Source organism: Ambystoma mexicanum, chromosome 7p, assembly GCF_040938575.1.
Source record: "Ambystoma mexicanum isolate Mex_15411 chromosome 7p, UKY_AmexF1_1, whole genome shotgun sequence".
NCBI lineage: Eukaryota > Metazoa > Chordata > Amphibia > Caudata > Ambystomatidae > Ambystoma > Ambystoma mexicanum.
Window position 1 is genome coordinate 842,709,352 of NC_090939.1, and position 24,318 is coordinate 842,733,669.

General features: G+C 47.8%; 1 protein-coding gene across 1 annotated transcript in view; it reads right to left on the reverse strand.

Annotated features, from left to right (window-relative positions):
• The window catches only part of PCCA (propionyl-CoA carboxylase subunit alpha), a 3,020,006-nt gene that overhangs the window by 1,603,734 nt on the left and 1,391,954 nt on the right, over positions 1 to 24,318 (reverse strand). The window lies entirely within an intron of this gene.

The window sequence follows — 24,318 nt, forward strand, 5'->3', positions numbered from 1 at the left end:
CGCTCCCTGGTCGGAATCAACTTCCTCAGCCAAGGCTTTCAGGCTGAATGGGCCAGTGCCTCCCCGTTTCAAGCCTGCAGTCCATTTTACTGGTTCTCAGTGTCTTCCCAGAGGCCCTGCTTTGGCCTCTAGTTAGCGCATCAGTGGGTGCATGCCTTCTGACCCACATTGGTTCCCTCTGGGTCTGGCTACTGGAGCTGGCCTATGCATTACATTAAACAGATACCTCCAACTTCTCTTCTTCCCGGCCTGCACTACCATGCCTAGCTGGTTGCCTTCATCCACGATTCTGGTTACTGCCACTGCTTGAGATCTAGTTCCCAACCACCTAGGCAAGAGTGGTCTCCACTACAGCTTTGAACGAAGCCCTAGAAGGCTTCTGGGCTCTACCCTTTGTCGGACTCACCTAGTGGTTCTATTATAGCCCACCAAACCCGTGTATTCTTCCAGTCAAACTAGTTTCCACTAATGTCAAGGACTATAGTGTCCAGCGGACTTTGTAACTTCATTTTTTCTTCTGGTACTGCAAAAACACAACCAGCGTTTTCATTCTCTCTCGTGTTCCCTCTCCCGCTCGCTCTTGTTCTCTCTCATTCTCTCATAAAGCCCTCAGCAAGTCCCTCAAAGCACAATCTCTGACACACCCATCCAACAGTATGTGCTTCCACGTGCCTGTTATCAGATTAACCTCCAGTGAGTTACTGAACTCAATAACATCAAATGCTATGCATTGGTTCAACTGCAAATTAAGTATTTTCCCCATATGTAAGGTATTTATCTAGCAAGGCTCCCATTTCATATTTGGGATTATAGTTGTTTAGAATTTCACCGCCAGTAGCTGAGGTATTGAAAAAGCTGCCTGCCATTTCTTAGTCCACCACAAGCAATGAGCCAATAACTGCTCTGTGCCATGGAAATATGCTGTGGGCACAAACTCAAGTGTGAGCCAGGCTAGCCCTCCCTGGAGAAAAGGGTTGGGCCCAGTTGAGTAATTACTGACGTTTGCCTTCTCACCCGGGTCCTTTTGAGGCTGGGGGATGCAAACATCTCCAACCCATGCAGACCAACAATCTTTTACCCGGTGAGTCCTGCTTGACAAAGGAGTGGTAATGCGCTCTCCTGCTCTGCTACCCCACATGCCCATAAAACCAGAGTGTCACCCTACCAGTCCTCTTACCACCATTCCAGTTTAGCCCCTTGGGAAGGGGATCTGAGGCAGAGCTCTAACACCCTCTGCCTGCTGTTTCTCTTATTACCTGGGACGGTCCCTAGTTTCCAGAGTCCAACAAGGGCAAAACTGAAGATCCAAGGCTGTGATTTTAGCACATTCTCCCAAACAGTACACTTTTACTCATATACTGAATACACAGAACTATGGCCATGTCACATGTCTTCTGAAAAACATCACTGAGAAATCCGGGCTGCAAGTAGCTAAATTGGACCACCCCTATCACCATAGGGGTTACAGCACACTTCCATCGAAATAAGGAACAAGTTACTTACCTGTAACTGTTGTTCTCCAGCATGGGTCTGGCATGGATTCACATGCTCATGAATATTCCCCGTCAGGCTGGGAATCCTCGGTAAAGAAAAAACCAGTATCAGTTTCGTTTCTGATCTGTCTTTCGTAGTAATAACCAATCACTGGTCTCTGCGTCATACTGACCACAGCCAATGACTGCCCTCTACCTAATCACCGCCTCTGGCAGCCATCTTCAGATTTGGAAGCACGTGAAGTGGCAGTATGACCAAGTGAAGAGCCGCAGAGGGGTAGGCGGGAGGGTTCGCATGTGAATCCATGCCAGACCCATGATGGAGAACAACAGTTACAGGTAAGTAACTTGTTCCTTCTCCAGCATGGGGTCTGGCATGGATTCACATGAACATGAATAAAGAATACATAGCAGTACACACATGCACAACCACGGGAGGTGGCAAAGGCTCAACATTAAGCAGTACATCAAACTCAACATTAAGCATCTTACCTCCTCACCAGGCTCACCTCAGGCAAACAGGTTGCGCAGCACTGCTTGGCCGACCCTGGACTCCTCCCTGGAATCCCGATCGACGCAGTAGAATTTCGTGAAGGTGTGCGTCGACCTCCACGTAGCAGCCCTGCATATGTCCAGCAGGGGCACACCAGAAAGGAACGCCGTGGTAGCTGCGATCGCTCTGGTGGAATGGGCTCTCGGACGGCCAGGCAGCGGTCGGTTTGCCAACCGATGACAGTACATGATACAGCCGGAGAGCCATCTGGAAATGGAAGCCTTCGAGAGAGCCTTCCCCTGATTGACAGGTCCAAAGTTCACAAAGAGTTGTGACGTCTTCCGAAAACACTTTGTGCGGTCCACGTAGAACTTAAGCGCTCTAGCCACATCCAGCGAGTGCAAAGTCCTCTCAGCCGGCGACGAAGGCGACGGGAAGAACACAGGCAACACCAAGGGTTCGTTGAGATGGAAGTCAGACGGTACCTTGGGCATGAAGGAGGGGTGCGTCCTGAGCACTACCCTCGTGTCGTGAAAAGTCAAGTACGGGGCCTTGCAGGAAAGGGCCTGGATCTCTCCCACCCGTCGTGCGGAGGTGATGGCCACAAGAAACGCTATTTTCCACGACAGAAACTTCAACGGGGCCGAGTGCAGAGGCTCGAACGGAGGTCCCATGAGCTTGGTCAGCACCACGTTGAGCTCCCACGCCGGGGCCGGCGCCTTCACCGGCGGGAACGATCTGAACAGCCCCTTCATGAACTCTTTCACCAGACGATGAGACCACAAGGACGTCCGGCCCGTGGTTCTGGTGTATCGGGAGATCGCAGCAAGATGAATCTTGATGGACGCGTGTGCCAGTCCAGCTTTGGCCAGCGTCAGCAGGTACGGCAGTACCTGGGGAGCCGTAATCCGTAGAGGGTTAATCTTCTGTGCGTGGCACCAGATAGAGAACCTCTTCCATTTGTGTCCGTAGCATTTAAGAGTCGAGGACGCCCTGGCCTTTGCAAGAACCTCTCTGCAGTCGGCCGGTATGTCGTATCCTCCAAACTCTAGCGCTGCAGGAGCCAGGCCTGCAAGTTCAGCGATTTCGGGTCGTGGTGGAGGATGGCGCCTCCTTCCCTGGAGAGTAGATCCGCGTCCACCGGCAGCTTGATTGGCGGGGACGCTGACAAGTCCAGAAGGTCCGGGAACCATATCTGCCTCGGCCACGCAGGTGCGACGAGGATCATCCTGCACCGTGACCTCTTGAGCTGGTTGACGAGCCGGATTAGCAGTGGCAAAGGAGGGAACGCGTAGAGGAACAGGCCCTCCCAGGGGAACGAGAAAGCATCGCCCATGCTCCTCGCCTGGGGAAACCTGCTGGCGAACCTCCGGCACTTGGAGTTCGTCGCCGACGCGAACAGGTCGATCTGGGGTGTGCCCCACCGTCGGAAGAGGCGATCCACTAGATCCCGCCGTAGTTCCCACTCGTGGCACGAGCGCAGCTCCCTGCTGAGTGAGTCGGCGATGGTGTTTTTTATCCCTGCCAGATGAAACGGCACCAGAAACATCCTTTGGGCGACGGCCCAATGCCACAGGTCCTGCGCCTCCTTGGACAGCGCTGGGGACCTGGTTCCGCCCCGTTTCCTGATGTAAAACATGGTGGTGGTGTTGTCGGTGAAGATCCTCACCACCTTGCCCTTGAGGGACGGAAGGAAGGACCTGAGGGCCCAGAACACTGCACGGAGCTCCAGGACGTTGATATGGAGGGACTTCTCCGTCGGGAGCCAAAGGCCTCTCGCGTGCAGATTTTCGGTGTGCGCTCCCCACCCTTCCAGGGAGGCATCCGTGGTCACTGTCTCCTGGTGGTCTGGGGTCTGGAAGTCCATGCCCGCCGTCAGATGCGCGCGGTTGCCCCACCACCGGACCGCTCGGCGGAAACTCTCGTCGAGTGTGATCCTCTCCTCGAAGCCGCCCGTCGTTTGGATCCAGCGCGCGTCCAGGAACTCCTGCAACGGGCGCATCCGGAGCCTGCACATGGGAATGAGGTAGATGCAAGAAGACATCATTCCGAGGAGGGACTTGATGGACCTCACCTTGGCCGCGTCGGAAACCAACATCCGCTGTACCTTGCCCAGGATGGACCTGGTCCTTTCCTCCGACGGGGAGGCCAGAAGGGACACTATGTCGAGCTTCGCTCCAAGAAACAGTGCGTTTTGCGCGGGTACCAGGTGGGACTTGGCGTAGTTCACGGAGAATCCCAGGTCCGTGAGAAGTTGGACGGTCCTTGCCGTGTGCTCCACGGCGAGCTCCCTCGTCTTGGCTCGGATGAGCCAGTCGTCCAGGTAGGGGTAGACGTGGATCCCCTCGCGGCGCAGCTGCGCCGCCACCGGTGCAAGGCACTTGGTGAATACCCTGGGTGCCGACCGTAGTCCGAAGGGGAGGGCTTTGAACTGGTAGTGACGCCCTTGCACCACAAACCTGAGAAATTTTCGGTGCCCCTTTAGGATGGGAATATGGAAGTAGGCATCCTCCAAATCCAACGACGACAGGAAGTCTCCTTCCTCCAGCTGCCCCAGGACGTGCTGGAGGGTGACCATCCGGAACTTCTGCGCCTTGATGAACTTGTTCAGACGTCGCAGGTCTAGGATGGGGCGCCATCCACCCGTCTTCTTCTTCACGAGGAAGTATCTCGAGTAAACTCCGGAGCCCCGAAGCCTCTTTGGGACGAGTTCGATGGCGCCCTTCCTGAGCATCGCCTTTACCTCCAGGAGAAGCTGGGGGACGTGAAGCTCTTTCCTGGCCACGGGGGGGACGCGCGGGCACCTTCTTTGAAACTCGAGCGCGTGGCCCCGGGCTAAGGCGTCCAGCACCCAACAGTCGGTGGAGATGGACTCCCACACGCTGACGAAGCTCGCCAGCCGGCCTCCCACCGGGGTGCTTCGGTGGGGGCCCGACCCCACGGCCGGTTCAATCCTGTTTCGACGAGACTTTGCCGCCTTGACCTCCTTGGCGACGACGGCGGGGTCCACCAGACTTGCCTCGTCCTCTGTAGGCCTCCTGAGACGACGAGCGGGCCGCTTGACGGTAGGTGGAGAAACCGCCGCCGGAACCTTTGGAGGCACCCTTGCCTCCGCTGCTCCGAAAGGGCGTCCGTCGTTGCTGCAGAACCCCAAGGGCCCGGGCCGTCTCAGTGTCCGCTTTAATGGCCTGACGGGAGTCGTCCACTGTTTTCCCAAACAGGTTGTTCCCATCGAACGGCATGTCCAGGACTCTGGTCTGTACGTCTTGACGGAAGTCCGTAGCCTTGAGCCATCCACGCCGCCTAAAGCACACGCCGTTGCCCAACTGGCGAAACCCAGTGTCGGCGATGTCCGTCGCAATAGTGATGGCGCGGTCCGACGCCACCTCGCCTTCCTGTAGGATCTCCAGGGCATCCGCCCTCTTGTCGTCCGGTAGGAAGTCCAGCAGGGGAGCCAGTTTGTACCATAGCTCCCTGTCGTAGCGGGCCACGATAGCCAAGGCTTTGGCCGCTTTAATCGTCGTCGCTGCAGACGAGATGACCCTGCATCCCATAGCGTCCAATTTCTCAATTTCTTTCCCTCACCGTCCGGTGGGGAAGTCGATGTGGAGGCCGCATCCCCCCCCCGCTTTCTTCCTGGCCGCCGCGGAGACGACGGAGTCCGGGGTAGGCTGCGCCCGGAGGCACAGGGGGGCCGCCTCCGGGACCCGGTACTTCTTCTCCTACCGGTCTCTTCTAGCTGGCGTCGTGGAAGGGTTCTTGAGGAGGGCGAGGCCCTCATCCCAAATGTCGTCCAGTAGAGGCACCGCGAGGACCGTCTTCCTCTTGGCCTCGCGCTGTTGATAAAGGAATCCTTCCTTTTTCTTCTCCTCAGGGCAGAGTTGCAAAAGCTCGGATGCCCTGGCGATCATGGAGTGGAACGATCCAATCTCGTCGGGCGGAGAAGCCCTGGTGGAAGGTGACGACGGTAGATCCTCGTCGTATACCTCGTCGTCCGTACCCGTCGCTGCCGTGTCAGTCCCCGTATCATCCCCTCGGTTGGACGGGGAGGAGGGCTGGACGGGGCGCGACGGCTGAAAAGGAGGTGGAGGGTGAATCCTTTTCTTGGGCGGGGGAGCACCAGAAGGTCCCGGTTCAGGATCCCCCGACGGGAGAGGTTCCTCCGTCGGCAACGGTAGTCTCGTCCTTATCTCTGAACATAAGGACTGTATAGCCAACAAAATGGCCGCCGAGTTGTCTTGCGGCGCTGGCAGAGGGGAATCCGACGGGCGATCAGGGGCCCCGTCGGCACCCTCGACGATGTCGTCGTCACCTGCGTCGGGATCCATCCCGACGGGCCGGTCTTCTTCCACGCCAAGGCCGTGGCTTAAGACCTCAATCAGCTCTTCCTCCGAGGTTGAGGCCGAATCTACGATGACGCCCTGCCCCCCCTTTTTCTTCCCCGCCGGGGATTTCACGGGGGTCCTATCGATGGGCACAAAAGAGGACTACCTCCGAGGTGGCAGGGAGACTCTGAGCCCTGAGGTCGCCACCACTGGTGTAGCCTCCACAGGCTGAGCCAGGGCCGCCGCGACAGTATCGATAGAGGGCTTGGCCGGATGGATTAAGGCCTTCACCACCTTAGGTGCGCTCACCGCCTTATCCTTGAGGGGGGGACACTGCCTCGCTCCCCCTCCGATGGGGCCTTCGAGCTCGACCGGGGCCTCTCCAGGAGCTTCGCCGGGTGCTCGCCCTTCCTCTTACCCGACCCAGAGCGTTGGCTCGTGGCTGAAGGTGCCGGGGAGGGTGCGCCCTGCCTGGCGCCCGTAGAGCCCGACCGTTCGGCGCTCCCGGTGCCAGCGGACTCGCGGTGCTTGGCCTTGTGTTGGACCCCCGTCGCCGGGGCGTCCTCAAAGGTCTTAGAAGCCCGCTCGGATTTCTTCCTCTTCTTCTCGCCTGACGGGCTCTTCCCTTCCAGCCAGTTGGCGAGACGTTGATGGCGGTCCTTCATGGTCCGCTCCGACATATTGCCGCAAAACGCACAGTCCTTCTCCACGTGCGTCTTGTCCTCATGTAAGCAGTAGAGACAAAAGGAGTGTTCGTCTTCCTTAAAGACGTTCTGCAGCTGGCATCCAGGGCAGATCCTGAACAGCTTTCCGGGCGTCGAGCTTCCCTTCTCCTGGGCCATGGCCGGGCCTGAGAAACTTCTGGAGTCCTCCAAAAGCGTAGCTCGACGAAATCTTCACCCTTGAGGGGCGCAGACGAATCCGACACGGGTCCCCGTTGATCGGATGGAGAGTCGGTGGAGCTTGAGGCTCTTTTGACCGAAAAAACGAAGTTTTTGAGAAAAAACGTGAAAAAATAGCACTAACGCTCGAGAGCAATAGCACGAGGATCCCAACACATGAACGTGCGGTAAAAACTGAAGATGGCTGCCAGAGGCGGTGCTTAGGTAGAGGGCAGTCATTGGCTGTGGTCAGTATGACGCAGAGACCAGTGATTGGTTATTACTACGAAAGACAGATCAGAAACGAAACTGATACTGGTTTTTTCTTTACCGAGGATTCCCAGCCTGACGACGGGGAATATTCATGAGCATGTGAATCCATGCCAGACCCCATGCTGGAGAAAAGTGAAATAACTTACTAACATAATGCCTATTCTTTTTCCGATTCATTCAGACATTTGTGTAGCGCCTTTCACCATAATTCTGATCCCAACGCGCTTTAATGAAAAATGAAAACGTAAAGATACCTATGGGCTCATGAAGTCTCTATGCAAAGCTGAGCAGCCATTCTGCAAGACAGTGAAGAGCCCCGGATCCCTCCCGTGTACAGGGCAGGGTGAAGGCCATGTAAAGGTGCTTTGGCACGGCCCAAAAATTAGGCTTTTAGCTATAGTTAAGTTGTCACAATGAAGTGAGGTGCAACGCTTTAATCAATCCTTAATCAGTTTTGCAGGACAAATTGGAAAAAAGTGGAGAAAATATAGAACCAAAAAATGATAAACAACGGAACTTGGCATCAGCATAGTTCAATGCTTGCTTGGCCTGTCTGGATGCTGTACAGTCCAATGAACGGGGGAATGGAGAGGGCACTGTTGCACACAGAAATAAAAGGCCTTCCAGGGGCAAGTATGATTTGAGGAATGCATGCGTTGACCGAAAAAATGCAACTCGGCGATTTGTTTTTTTTTCTGCAAGGAATTCAACACTCTAAATGTAATATACATTATCAAAAAAGCAACACATAAAAGAACGATTAATGAGGAGAGGTAGTGACGGAAAGTGGAGCAAGAGAACGGGCTTGAGTGGATAGCAAAACATTTTTTTTTCACAATCGTCAACACAAGGAGGGTTGTCGTAAGGACATACAACTTGAGAAAAAGCAATTCAACTTCCCCACCGGCCTCCCTCCCCCCGCCCCCGCCATCCACCATAGACAAGCCATTGCGAGCTTGAACTTGGCTGAAGTACATCACTCCCTTTGATGTAATTAAAGAGACCCGTTTTCTTCCCTTTTCACCCATTCTTTCTACAAACCGGTTAACGCTTTCTCGGGGACTCGTAGAGCTTAAATGTCGCAGACATATTCCAACGGAAGCGTTCTAATGGTTATGTGCACCCGGCATTTGAAGTGCACGGGCATCGCCATTATGTCAATCACAGAAAGAGAAAAATCTCTTTCCTGCCCAGAGTGCAGTCCCTTCACGCAACTCCCCCTGAAAGCATCCTGGTGGGAAGCCGCTTCACTCGTTCTTATCCTCGGATACCATTGTGCCTAGGGGTACAACATAGCGCCTTAATTTCGTTGCCAAGCCCCCACTTTGCCATCATTAGCTTCAATTAAAAGGATTATTGTGTATCTAAAAATAAAGTGTGAACTAATTTAGAAAAGCATTTCTTTCTGAAAAATTAAACAACGATAAAGGTTCTGGAAAATGGGCAGGTCTCCTGGCTACCATGCCAGTCTAGAGTCAGAAGGCCAAGGGCTCAGCGTTCTTATTTGCCCCACTTGTCCATCACGGTTTACAACTACGATGGTGTAAATGACAACACTTTTTGGGGCTGAAACTCTGGTGTAATATAATGTCATTTGCTTATGCCTTGGTACGAATTCAAGAGTCCGGACAAGGCGGCATTACATGTTGCGTGAAGGCACATATACGGCAGAGGGTGGTAGCTGGTGATCTAATCTAGGGAGAGACCCGGAATACATATACGTTTCCAGGGTGACACCTACCATTGGCAGGATAAACAAGTGACTGACTGCAAATACTTTGCGGGATGCAAAATGACAAATGTGTGAAGTTCAACAGCTGCAAAAAAGGGCAGTTTCACAAATGCATCAAAGGTGAAGTCCAACTACCACAATGCCCAGTAAAGAAAAAAAAGTGTTATTTTAGAAGACAAGCTGAATAGAAAAGGCAGTTTGGGGGCACTAAATTCGCAGCCTATGAAGTGAAATATCACCAAGCAGCTTCGGCATCTGTTACAACTGTGGAAAGAGGTCATAAAAGATAATGTACAAATTGCATTTACAGCAGGGTGCCCGCCCACTGAGCATATGCTTCAGTAATGAACAGCTCTAAAAGTCAGGCAGAAGGTTAGAGAGGAACTCGAAAATAGTTGGAAAAGAGGCCAGTTTAGAACGTATCTAAATGGATAGTATTCCTTAAAAAATTTTTTAAAAAAAGCCCAATGTTAATTTCTGCAGCAGGCAGAATGTGCCAAGGAGGGATCCCCTCGGGATTGGAGTACCATCGGTAGGAAGCACATTTTTGCAAGAATTGTCAGTCTCGGTGGGGCATTTATGTTGCTATCTGCAGCAAGCTCGGGTGGAGTAGAGGGGACGTAAAATTCGTTTGGGGCTTTGTCCTGGGATGGTAATGAATATGAAGCCCACCAGGCTTGGTGCTATCTGCAGTCTTGAGCCTAGAGAGGTCCTGTTCTAGTTCTTGGTTGTTTTGGGTGGGAGAGGGTGGTGAGGTGGGAGAACATGACGGGAGAGAACATCGTGGGGGAGAGAATTCCAGTGAGCACCCATGAGACACAGCTTATTGTATAATTGACCGTTTTTGAAGGAAGCCAGAGAATAGTTCAGGAGAGCAGACCCATATATTCTAGGCATGTATGGGGTTTAACTAAGTGCAAATTGGCTGAAAAGCAACAGAGCGCTATACATCAGGCATGCACAGATGGGAGTACAAGTAGAATGTGAGGGTATCGGAGGAGCTGGGGAAGAGTAGCAGATGTGGGGAGCTCTAGAATGGGTGAACTAGAATTGAGCAGAGCAATCAGTTATTGGTCAGATGTTCTTTGAAGTGTAGGGTCTTCAGGTCCTTCTTAAAGTGCAGAATGGATGGGGTCAATCTTATCTTTGTTGGTAACTTGTTTCAGAGACGGGGCATTAAAAGGCCTCGCTCCTGCTTTCTTTCACTCGCAGTACTTCGTTTCTAATCGGGCAATATGGTGGCTACTTGTGTTGTTCTGGCTTTCGGAGATGGTGAGTTTCTCAGTCAGTTGGAATGGTGCTTTTGTTTGCGATTGCTTTGTAGGTGGTACAGGCTGTCTTGAAAATGAAACGTGCTTGAAGGAAAAGCCAGTGCCGCTCCATGGGGGTCGGAGTGACATGTTTGAATGTTTTTAGTCATGTGTTGACTTGTGCTGCCACGTACTGGACTGCCTTGAGGGGGGCCAATCTGGCACTCTGGCGAGTAGGGGGTTGCCACTGTCCAGGCAGGAAATGACCATGGCCTGGACGATATGGCGATGTGGAGAAGGCCTTCATGGTCACCAGCGCTGAAAATGGCAGAGGTTGAATAGGGCAAGTAAGAAGTCCTTTCCATTGTTCAGGACGTGTAAAACGTCACTGATAACTTTGAAGATGACAGTCTCTGTGCCTCATCATTGGCAGCAAATCAGATTGATAGCCCTATAGAAGATTATGCTGAATGATACTTGTGTAACTGGATGGCGACCATCTTCCCAATCACTTTTCAGAGGAAGGTGAGATGCATGATGCTGTGATAGTTAGGTAGGCATTTTGGGTAGAGTATGGAGGTAGAACATGGATTTCTACATTAGGTGGGAGTATCTGTCCAGTTTTCAGGTCATTTGGAAAGGTGGATTGTGCGTAAGGCATTGATGGCATTGAGCAGTGGTGGGAGTGCTTTACCTGTGATGACCTTCACAATGGAGATGAGGGTTTCATCTTCGAAGGAGGTGGGTTTGAGGGCTGCGAGCGTTGGCCAGGCCGTCTACAGTAATTGTCCTGAATTGGGTTATTTGCCACCTTCATGAAATGTTTCCGGCGGGTATGGGTGAGATGTTGAATGTGTGTTTGGAGCAGTCAATGCATAGCCCATCTTGTTTGCGAAGAGGTTCTAGATGGTGCTGCATTTGTCAGTGGATTACAGAATTGCATGGTCAGGGAGGTGGATGATGCATTGCTTCAAGGCTTTGAAGATCACTTAGCTCTTGTATGATTGATTCATTATGGCTGCTGTGTATTAGTTTGCTTTAACTGGTGTGCAAATGTCCTGTATGCTTAACACAGGGTTCCCAAGGTGATGACTCGCACCCATATGAGAAAATGAACCAAAACCGAATATTGCGAGTCTGGTCCTGCACCCACAGAGAAAGAACCTATGTTGGAACTATTACTCGGCAGGAGAGTAAACCAAGCAACTGTGAATATTAGGAGCCTGAGACTCACATCCACAGAGGGACAGTCCATGAGAGGAGCAAGGCTTGGCAGGAGAGCATACCAAACTGTACTGAATGCTGCGAATCTGGGACCTGCATTCAAATAGGAAGTTTCATGAAAAGGTTAACTGCTTGGCAGGGGAGTAACACAAGCACTTACACTGCAAGTCTGGGACCCGCACACATCGTAAGTGTAGAAAGTACAATAAAACAAATCCTACACTTGACATTCGTGCCAAGTTTATAGGATGAATAGGAGAAGCATAAGGAAGATATTCTTGTGAACTGCCTATTGACATTTGTAGAAGCAAGAACAGGCCCGAGTGCCCCAAAAGGAGACGGACACTATAATAAATAATCTAATGGAAAGGATTATGACCCTAACCTTGGAGGCCTACAGTTTTGAACAGTTCTTTATTTCTGCCACTTTATGCCCAAGAGACTGGGACCTTTTCTGTTATTTGGAACCAGAAAGAACACTTACTTTAGGAAGAGATCATCCTTGCACAGCTGATTTATGCTATTAGTGTTACCCTCACAGTGGGTAACAAATTTACTTCGGAAGGAAAGTGTAGGGAGTGAGTGAAAAGAGGGTGCCTGATTAAGAGTTGGGGTGGAGTGATGTGTTGTACAGAGGAAGGAGCTGTCGAGCAGAGACATGATGATGAGGAACATCAAAGGAGGCAACAAGGCTTGTAAGGGGTGAAAGACATCAGTGTAACAGAGGACGACAAGAGGAGCGTAGAAAGTAGTGGTAGGATGAGTCGGGTTAGAGAACACCAGCCAGTGAAAGGGAAAGGAATACGTGGGTGTGATAGAAAGACAGAATTGGGCAGAGTGTCTGTAAGGCACAATCCAATACCCCTTTAGATCACAAACTATTTGGTACAGGAAGGAGAGCTTTGGAAGTCCCTGAGGGAGTTTAGACAGGCAAAGCACACTGCCTTTAGGTCATCACTTCCATTATCAGTCAGAACTTAGACCGCAGCAGTAAATGATCATTGTAAACGAACCCTGGTAAGGGACATCTGGGCTAGGGAGGAAGTGCTTTTATAGAGGAGAGAGGGATGGCCATAAGGCACAGTGAAATCTTAATAAAAACCTGTGAACGTCTCAGAGCATTGAAGTATTCGTTGAGCCATCAACGACCCGAATGAGAGGTGTCCACTACTTCATCGCACTTCCTTTAGCCATGCTCCTTGATGACCCAGCTGTCATGATGCCTGCCCCCGGAAGACCAGACCAGACCAGGCCCAGCAGCCCCGGAAGCAGGCTGTTTGGGTACAGTCCTGGCGCCTATGGCGCCAGGCTCATAAAGATAAAGTCAGTCCTGGCGCCATGGGCGCCAGGCTCATTATTGATAACTTACCTGAAGCAGACCATGCTGCATACTCACCTGAGGCAGACCATGCTGCTTGAAGACTCAAGCCAAATGAGACTTAGGAGGGACTATTTTACTATTTTACTGAAGGGACTATTTTGTTACTTGGGTGGGGCTGTGGAAGAATACTTACCTGGATCTTCTTCCAAGGCTATTTAAACCACGCCCGGACAGCCACACGTGCTTCGCGTTATTCTGCTTGCTGCAGCGTAACGCTCACCGTGTTTTCAGCAGCTCCAGTCTTCAGCCACGCCCGCTTCAGTCCTGGGACTCCTGAAACAAGAAGACAAAAAGGATAAAGGTTAGAACAGGAGTTTTAACTTTAATCCTTACCTGGATCCTGATCCATTTCGCCACGGAACTGAAAGACAGAAGTCTTTGAAGCATCGCTTCGCATTCCTACGGCGCCGCGCTGAACTCACCTGCTTGGCGGTACTTCAGCATTCCATCACGCTCTCTCCATCTCGCGGCCGCCCTCCGACACCTAAGGAGACAAAGACAGCAAGGTGAGCAAGGGGACTCTAAGGCCATACAAGCTACCCCCAAGGACTTACCTGATTTACCACGGGAGGTACTCACCTCATTTCTGGTCGGCGCAGTCAACTCTGCTTCATCGCCGTACCCCGGCCCCTAAGGGGAAAAACACAATAGACTTACCTGAATCATACCGAGTGCCATTTGGAAATCTTCGAGTGGATTAATCGGCAACTTGCAAGGAATCGGACAGAGTGAAGAGCAGACATTTGAACTCTTATGAACAATTGGACTTTAGAGTCAATATTGGAACTCACCAATTCCTCTACGCCAGTGAAGTAACTGGTCATCAACGCGCTCCTGCGGTCGACGCAGGATGGAGAGCTCATCCTTCCAAACCATCAGGTGAGACTTAGGAGGGAACATCAAGAGTGATCAGTGGGAAGACAACGGGAGTGGGGAAGGTGGGTTGACACCCAATTCCACGGGTGGTTAATTCCTCTTCTCCTTTGCAGAAGAATATTCTTGCGAGCCAGACAAACTAGGCTGAGCGGGCCAGTCCAGTCAGTCATCTCGGCGCTACACGTCACGCTGGTGGAAGTAACAGCGGCCCAGTTCCGGTCGACGCCCCCGTGGGAACCAGGTGAGCATAACACCAGCCCTCAGGCTTACTATACATTGACAGCTGCACCTCACTCCACCCATACCTTTCAATTATCTGTCAGGGCTCCTGATCAACATATAGAAACTCAGCTTGTCCTGGTAATATCAAAGGGCACAACTTCACCTCACCCCCTCTGTTTATCCTTTCCACAATGTGACAACAGAACAATCTTTACTGTATCTATTACTATGAATTCTTCCTGTTCAGGCTTCCTCCCGGACATTTGGGCTTCACCATTCCATGTCCCATATTTCTCAGATATATTCATGCCCTCTTTTTTTTGTTGAGTCTTCACAATCTCATTTCCTTTCACGCTAGCCAATGCCCAGTAAGACACTGTTACCTTAGCAACCCTCACCCCCAATGCTTGCCCTGCTTGCTGCAACCACTACCCCAGGTTCCCTTTAGGTCTTTTGCCCCCACCGCCATAGATTTTCAAGAGTGGCTAGAGTACCACACCTGGTAGGGTAAATACCTCTTGTTCCCTCACAAACCTGCAACCTATTACGGTGTGGTGCGGGGCCCTATACTCATTTCACACCTCCTTTTGTCCCAACTATATAGTAGAAATTCAATCTTTAAGACTGGCATTTAGTGAGATAAGACCCATATTTCCGACTGGGGTAAAGTATTCATGGCATCTCATTTTCTAGGTCTACTATATGACTTTCAGTGAATGAGAGAAAGTACCACCTTGAATTTCAAGAGGCATAATTCTACAAACAATGACAAAAGCAATTTAAATAAAAAATGCACACAGCCTAAGACAAATGTGTAGTCTCTGAAAATGCAAGATATTTGATTTATTTGGCACTTTTTCTTACATTTTCAATAACCAGCTTGAAAAACATGCATATCAGCAGGGAAAAAGAACAGCGTACACGCTGTCATAACCTATATATCCAGGTTTCAGGCAAGTGATTTACATATGACATACCTACTGGCTAATTTCAATGTATAAATATTGATTATAACGTGTGGGAACCCATGCCAGCATTACCATCTACAACACAAGCTAAATAGCTTGTGAAGGCATAGCAAATATTCCTGTGGCGCCAGCTCTTGGAACAGAGTTCTTTATACATGCCTCCTTGTTTATTAACCCATACCAAATCCATTAACCAAGTTACTAACGTGGGAGATGGATGCATCCATTGTCGGGAAAGTTCTCTGCATGCTATCTGTTGTGAGAGCACTTTCCAAGCCCAGTATGAGGTATTACCCAAATTGACCATTTACAATTGACCTTTTGTCCTAATTGACCTAATAATAGTTATATATATATATATATGAACATATTAATGAAAAAATTACCTGTGACACTGAATATGTAGTTTACGTTTTAATGTGCAAATGTAAAAAGTGGTATGTTGGAAGTACCAAGTGTAAACTGAAAATAAGGGTCCAACAACATGTTAGAGCCATACAAAACAAAGATGCGAACTATCCTATGGCAAAACATTTCACTGAATGCCACGAAAGCAATATGAATAGTTTTGCTTTCTTTGGTATTTGTGTAATTGAGAATGACCCTAGAGGGGGGGATCGTGAAAGAAGGCTCAGACAACAAGAAACCCGCTGTATTTTAGACTTCGAAACCAAACAGCCAAAAGGGCACAACATAGATGAAGAACTGTACACTTTTTTAGGGCACTAATCTAAACATCGTTAAGAAAACTTGGCACCTCTTACCTGTAAGGATTGACTTATGCAAATTAGTGATTTCATAAATTGGGTTTAAATAAGTGCTAACAATTGGATTGTTGCTTATTTTAAATTGCACTTTTATTGTATGCTGTTATTGGGTTTATAGGCACTTTTCTATTTTTAAATTTCACCACGCAGGTGTAGTTTTATCTATTAAGTTTTGTATTTTTAAAATAAACATAGCCACAGACTTTTGATAATGATGAAATAAATTAGAGTTGCAACTTAGTCCATACAATTGAAATAGATCTTCACACTGAATACAATACAAGTCTTAGCACTAAGCACTTTATAAAAAATTAGAGGCTGAAAAACACTAAAGCACTAGGCACTTTAGTGAGCTGCTAGCACTAGTCCCTTTATTATGCATTATGCACTTTAAGTGTGAAGAAAAGGCACATTCTCATTTCAAAGAATGGCAAAGGTTGTCGTCAGATTTATGTTAACTCTGTTAAGCGTAGTATTTTTAAAGAAGGACCTTGTTTAAAATCAATGCAATGCTCTAATTATGAGGACAATTCGTTTGGAGGTTAGCATTTGTGTCGATATGGTCACTTGATCACGATGTATGCAACTCAAAAGGACAGGGACTTAAAACCCTTTAAAGATGTCCGACAGCATTGTTAACAACATTAAGTCCCTTCTTCTATGTTTACTGTAGCAGAACTCTCTTGTCCCATTTCTATGTCTGTAGGCACATGTTTGTATTTAAACAATATGGTGGTGGTAAAACGGTGTTGTGAACAAGCGGCAAGTAATGCTGCGAAACGCGTCGATTTTCTTGGGAAGCATGGAAGATGTATTTTAAACGAATAAAGAAGCCATTAATGACACGAAGATAACGCCTATTTTTTGAAGCCTGGTATGAAGGAGAAGGAGAGTGCTCCTTAAATGACTGACGCTAAGTCGGTTCTTTTGAAAATATATATATATATATATATATATATATATATATATATATATATATATATATATATATATATGATGGGTTTGGGGTAATAAATAATATAATGGGATTGGGTAAGGGGTTTTTGGATGGAGTGGGTGGGGGGTTTCCCCCCCGCATATATGTCCTAATTGACCTTAATTTCACAATAAAGTTGTGAAAAGGTCAATTCATATACTTCCCAGTATGCATATAAGAGGAACAGCAGTCATTGTCTCTGGTAATCTTGGTACCAATAGTTTTGGATTGGTAAATAATTCCAAGTCAAATGCAAAAAACGATCACCTTCCTGTTTACATCTGGGGCACATGCCACTAGCTGGAGGAACAAACTGTCATTTTTACAGTTGTGTAGCACGTTTGATGGGGAAATTCATATATTTTTTTTAAACAACTTTATTTAAGCTTGATAAACACAGATTAACAGCAATATAATAAGACTACTTTGCACATATAACATCACAGTATCCAGGGTACATATCACATACTTTCCAATACCACAAACAGAGCTCTTGTTACTCGTCAGCTTGGTTACGGGAGAGAAAAACGAAATTCACTCCATCTATCTCTAGGCCCGTATGTCGTAGGCTTTATTGAGATAAATGCTTCTCCTCATTCATTGGACCATGTTAGGTCCCTCAGCCAATCCTTTTCCAGTGAAGAGCGATCTCTCCTCTTCTTAAGGATGCATCTTTTGTTTATCATACACCCCATATTTAATAATGACCTTTTGCACCTGTCTTTGACCAAGTTCCAGATACCAAACAGGGCACTGGTAGGTGACATTTCCAACTGTACATCTAATACTTCAGATATAGTACTGTGAACACGACCGCACAATTCCAACAGACGCGGGCAGTGCCACAACATGTGCAAATACCCCGCATTGGCCTTCAAGGTCAGGGTGCATTTTCTTAAGTGCACTCCGAGTATAATACAGCATGGGTCAAATTTTAAACTGGATTAGCTTAAATCTTGAATTTAATGATACTTGTGTGTTTAGAGTACACATTTTACTCAACATATTGGGCTGGATTTCCATGTCTAGTTCCCCGGCTCATTTACCAGCAGATTTGGACTCTAGCACCAGGGTTCTTTTTGTGCTCTTATTATACAGGGTGGCGAGTATTCTCCAACTTCCATAAGAGTTAGATATAAAAGCCACTCGTTAATTTTCAGGTGGTTCAACCGGGCAACACTCCAACCAATGTGACGCCACTGCCCTCAACCTGTAAAACGAATATTTCTATAGGTGTGACTCTATGCTCTTCTCTTCATGTATGCACTGTTAGATGTTGACCCCTCCTGCACCCCTCCTTTGGGAAAAGATCCCCAGAGTACTGATCCTAGTTTTGCCCAGTGTGCACCAAGTGTAGTATGCCAGGTGGTTTGGAGGTGTGGAAACTTCCACAGCGGAAGCCATTTATAATATGGCCGTTGCACATCTGTTCTCTGGAAATATAGATCGCCATGCAAACAGGGTGGTCTGTACCGGGTCGTATGGGCAGTCAACCTTATATGACAACTGTAGTATGAGAGTGCTCATGTCAGCTGTATCAGCAGCTGTGCATTCCAACTTAACATTAGGTGGGGCATCTATATCTCCGTACCAATAAATTGTAAACTGCGCCCGGGCCGCTATCCAGTACACTTCTAAATGTGGGCATGCAAATCCTCATGTGCTATACGGGAGGGACATAGCCACCCATTTCTTCCTGACTGTGCCACATGCCATAAGAATTGGGAAATTATTTTGTGCAAGTTTAAAAAAAAAAAAGGTTTTACCCGGTGTGAAGGGTCAGACATGTGAGGCGGACAACTTTGTAAAGATTTTTCAAAAGATGCTATTTTATTCACTGAAAAGGTTGGATAAACGCCTCACTCTCCCTACCCCGATGACGGTTTGCCTACATAAAATAAACTGAAGGAAACACTCTTAACAAAAGGTTTGTGTCCCTTATAATTGTACATACAACAACTCAGCAAGGTAATAAATGGAAGTTCACATACAACAAATCTAACAGTTAGATTTACAACCTGATAATTGTTTCTCCTTATAATCTGGGCGAATTCCCTTCCCCAGATTCAGGCAGGATTGTATTCAAAAGTTCCAAAAGGATAAGGAAATCCTATCTTGTAATATAGTTCCAGCTCAGTTTTTTTGGTTCCAACTTGACAACAAAATTTCCAATACATCATTATCTCTTCCAATTTGAATTCAACCAACAGTTCAAACATGTTCAACAAGGTTTTCCTCTTTCCACCTATGACAAAGATCTCAAAACAACTTTGTCTCAGAAACCAAGAATACTTCCATAGTTCATTAGGAACAAAAGTGTTTTTGTCAGGATAGGTCGGCAACAGTTCACAAAACACTAGTTTTAACAATTGTCGATCATTCTGTAGCAGTTCACACAACACTTGCTTCAGTAATATTAATTTGTCAGGATGATTCTGTAACAGTTCACAAAAACACCTCAGTGGTTCTACCACTTACAAGATTTTTTAACCACACCACAGTACTTCAAAGACTTCCACCTGGTCCACTCACCTGGGCCGACTACTACAAAGTCCTCTGCCCTGGTGTACTCTTCTGCCAGGACAGAATAACACTACAAACTACAAGTACTTCTGTGGTAAATGTTCGCTTCCAACAAGTTAGCAATGTATCTTGCTTCACAACATCAAGTTTAAGTATTTCTTCTGGGGAAACAAGAAACACTGGTGCTGTTTGCTACACTCTTGGGTTTACCAAACACAATGCAGTTTATGCGCCACTCCACCTGAATATCTCCTGTCAGAATGACAGCTCTCCTGCCACTCTTGTTTCCCCACTACCGCATTAACCAAATGCTGACAATAGTTCTCTCTCACTCTTACACTTCTTTGGCAATGTGGGTTGAAGCCAGCTCCTCTTATGACCTCCTTTACATATGGGCAATATGTTTCCCAAACACTCAGGGCCTCATTCAGAGTCTGGCAGTCCAGAAATAAGAGTGCCGGTAGCAACGTACCGGCACCCTTTTCGGACTGCCAGACAACGAAAACGTCTGCAGCGGCTGGTGCCCCCGGCAGTCTGGCCTGCTGGGCGCACTGGCCCCTGAAGGAATGGATTTCATGGAAGCACTGGCATCGTTGCCAACGATGCCAGTGCTTGTGTCCCCATTCCCGTGGAGCCCTATGGGACTCCACCAGAACGCTGACTTAGTGTTTCCGGCGCTTGACATCTAGGGCCACTGGGACGTTTAATATCCCGTTGGCACCTGGATATCAGGCGCCAGAACTGTGTAACGAGGTTGGCAGCAACCAGCTGGTAGCACCACGGGTTACCGCCGACCTTGTAATGAGGCCCAAGCTCTCTTAATTGCCTCCTCTTGCCTTTGGCAATGTGATTTCTTTTTAACTTGCCAAAGTATGATTCTGGTTTGGCTTTGGCAATAGTTGTTTGCATTGGTTTCTTCGATTATTGCCCCCTCTTGTTGCAGACCTTTATTCTGACCCATATAAACACAACCACACCTTTCTGGTCTTTTTTTCAAGTTCTTATTTTTCCACCTAGTCCTCTTTACACCAGCTTGCTTTTCAAATAAATCATTATTCAGCTTTACATCAGTTCAGTATTCAAAATAAGATTTATTTTGCCCTTTAACTCTCATAACATTTCTTTGCTTAGGGCACCACGACTTGGCCAACCAGGCAATCACGGAGCACTCTTGAGATCACAATGCAATAGTGAACTCGCCAGGTCTGGCGTGCGCATCCACTTGCTCTGCTGGCACCATGTCTTCTGCTTCATCGCGCAGCCCGGCAACCTATGTCATGTGGCCTGTGCCACTCAAAAAAAGGAGCTTTCTCTACTCAAGAGGCTCTCCGGTTATCGTCTGCCACCGGAGCCTGCCATACTTCGGGGAACACTGTCAGAGTTTACGCTTCCTGCTGCGCACTCTCTGCAATTACGTTTTGTAGGGGAAGAGACCCTTTCAGGACCAGCAACTGCTTGACACACGACAGTGGTCCCAGCGTCTGTTCTCCTTCAGATTCTGCTTTTGCTGCAACGTGGAGAGACCACGACTACGCCACCTCCTGATCCTACTCTCTAGGGCCTGCACCCAAGGGGGGCCTTTTATGCCTCCCAGGCTCCCTCGGGTGTGGGTCATTACCACTAATAGGCTGCACTTAGTAGTTTCTTGCCTCAGCAGCGCTTTTCTTCGTCCCATTACCTTGGGAATTGTGGGACTTGGGAGTCCACAATGTTAAAATAAGTTTTTCGAATGAAACGATCAACATCAAGTTAATTAATTTCCTTATTTATATTCCCTAAATGAGTACTATAAGGATTTAATGAAGATTTCAGTTGTATATGGGAATTATCGTTTTCAGAGTTTAAGTTGTTAATATTTAAAGACTCATCTTTAAAACTCTCCTGGAGTTCATACAAGCTTTCATCTCTATGGGGGTCTGTGACTGACTTTAAAAGGGCTTTTCCTCCTTCCAGTGCATAACTGGCGATTATTGTTTTCACCCACACTTCCATAGCTTGATAATCTAAAAGCTCTCTGACAACAGGCCATTACATATTTTGGTATCCGGATACGTTCTTACTTGAGGAAGATAAATACTGTGTCTCATCCTTCTGTTCCCCTGGGGCCGTTCTCCTCCAAGGGGATCCTACCAGGTAATACCACCCCATGGTCAGGATCAGGAAGCATCTGCCTTTCCTTAGCCACCTGGGAGGAGACTTTAGGTAGGTTCTTTGTGAGGACTCTGCATGATTCATCAACCAGCCAGAGAGGAATATTTCCAAATAGATATAACAGTTTGGGGAGAAGCATCATCTTGACCAGAGCCAGTCTGTACGTTAGCGACAACGGGATCTTTGACCATCTATCTAGCTTAGACTTCACCTGTGACACCTATTCAAGGAAATTATCGGCCAAGATGGAGTTCTTCTCTCTAAAGAAGATCACACCCAAATATGTTAATCCCTGGGGAGACCACTTAAGAGAATACCTACCAAGCGGTTTAGCTGTATTAGCTGTTAAGGGGAATATTTCGGATTTAGCATTTTTTTACTGTGAACCCTGCGAATTCCCCAAAATGTGTGACATCCTCCATTACAGGGTCTAGGTTTACACTAGGTTCCCTGAAATATAGCAACACATCAGTGTATAATGAAATGATCTCCTGGGAACCCACTTTTCGGATACCTCACTGTTAATAGCGCTCCTCATTGGGTGTACCATGGGCTCAATTGCTAGCGCGAATAGTATAGGTGACAGGGGACATCCCTGGTGTGTTCCCCTGCTCAATGTAAATGGGCATGAGTTTACAGAGTTCACCCGAACTTTAGAAGTTGGCCGTTGTATATATTTAATCATTTGATCCCCCAACCCGCATTTCCCCAGAATCACAAACAGGTGCTCCCAGGACACCATGTCGAAGGCCTTCTGTGTATCAAGAGTTACGGCTTTTGCTGAAATCACTGGGGAGATTTGTGCCATGATATTGAACAATTTTCGTATAGTCAGAACTGTGGATCTACCAGAAATAATTCCTGCCTGATTTCAATGTATCAGAAGTGGCATTAGGGGAAACAGGCGGTTTGCAATCATTTTTGCATACATTTTTGTGTTGACGTTCATTAATGACAAAGGGCAGTCGTCGTGTTTCCCTGGTTTGAGTAGTACAATAATTACCGGCTCCCTCAGTGACTGCAGGAGTATTTCCTTTCCCAAGCACTCATCCCAGACCTTCAACAAGTAGGGAGCTAATAGACCTCCAAATTCCATATAGAATTCTGTCATAAGTCTGTCAGGGCCCGGGGATTTCTATCTTGGGAGCTCTTTTATAACACCCATGATTATGTCACTTGTGAATGGGACATTAGTTTGTGATCTAGCTTTGTATGATAATCTAGATAGCTGGCCATCCTCCAGTAAAGTATGAATACCTGCTTTGCTGTTGGCTGGCCAGACCTGCTCTATACAAGGCTGAATTCTGAAAACTTTATTCTCCAGTGGAGTTACGTGGCTAACAAATGCGGGAGAGATTGGGTAATTCTCATTATTGACATGGCAACAGAAATGACGGAAAAAATCCTGGTAGATCTCAAAACATTAGAGGAGGAGGAAATACAGAAGGCAATCGCGTTGAATGTCTATGAAAAAAGACTTGACACCCTTATATTGGAAATGACGAACTTTAAGTATGACACTCTGATAGAACAGGTTCGCAGAATTAACAAGGATCTTATGAATATTTCGCAAGAAAAAGCGTTTGGTACCCACAAGAGGACTATTTCCAAACAGTACAAACAACAGGTAACCTGACAGGAGGACAGAAAAAAGTCCAATTCAGGAACACGTCTTTTAGCTCCAGCAATGGTAGCTCCAACGGCGACCCTATTTCCAGACGAGGACAATCCAATCGTCGACCAAGAGAGACACATAATAACTACCATGGTAGGAACAACACGAACCACGGGAACTACCAAAATAAGGGAGTAGCCGCACAAAATCACCCCCTCTTCCTTTTTTTAGAGAGGAATCCGGAGGACTGGGACCTAGACCCGCGAATTACCAGAAGCATGCAGGCATTATGGTGAACTTGTCGTCTTACACACCAACAGAAGATGAAAAGAAGGTTATTGAAAGAGGCATGGGCTTAGTCCCGACTAATCCACATGACCCCTTCAGTTTCCGTAAGGAATTCTTTACCTTCATGAGAAAAATTCACCTTTTCCAACATTTCGGAGGCACCAATCATGAACCTGAGATTTCTGACTCTAAACTACACAACAAATCCACTTATTGTGTACCTAGCCAGGCACAGAGTGCCAAGGCCAAGGTCTTCCAAAAGAGTGTACTACACGATCTGGAAATACTTGAAAAAAAGACAAAGGGGAAAGCCACATTCACCAATATGAGCACCTGAGAGAAAACAGCAATGAAAAATCTCTTCAATAATGAGACCATCATAATCCGCAAAGCGGATAAAGGTGGTGCGATCGTCTTACAGGAGAGGGAGAGAAATACATTTGTGAATGCAACAGACAACTTCTGGACTTGAACTGCTACCTCCACCTTGAAAACAATCCCACACTAAGACTCAACGAACTTATCAGCCTCAAAGTTGAAAAAGCAAGACAGGGGGGGGTGGATAACATCCAAAGAGGCAGACTTTTTCATCAAGGGACAACCGAGAATACCCAAGTTTTACACTCTGCCTATGATACACAGGTCCTATCAGAACCACCTGGCAGACCTATAGCTTCAGGGGTGGAGTCTGTACTGGAACCACTATTGAGATTTGCAGATACATTCCTTCAGCCACCTGTCAGGAAAATGGCATCATATGTACAAGACATGATGCAGATGATTAAAGAAGTTGAAGGCGCCCCATTCAACCCAGATTTGGAAATCCTTGTAGGCCTGGATGTGGTGGCATTGTACACCAGTATCCCCCACAGAGCATCCA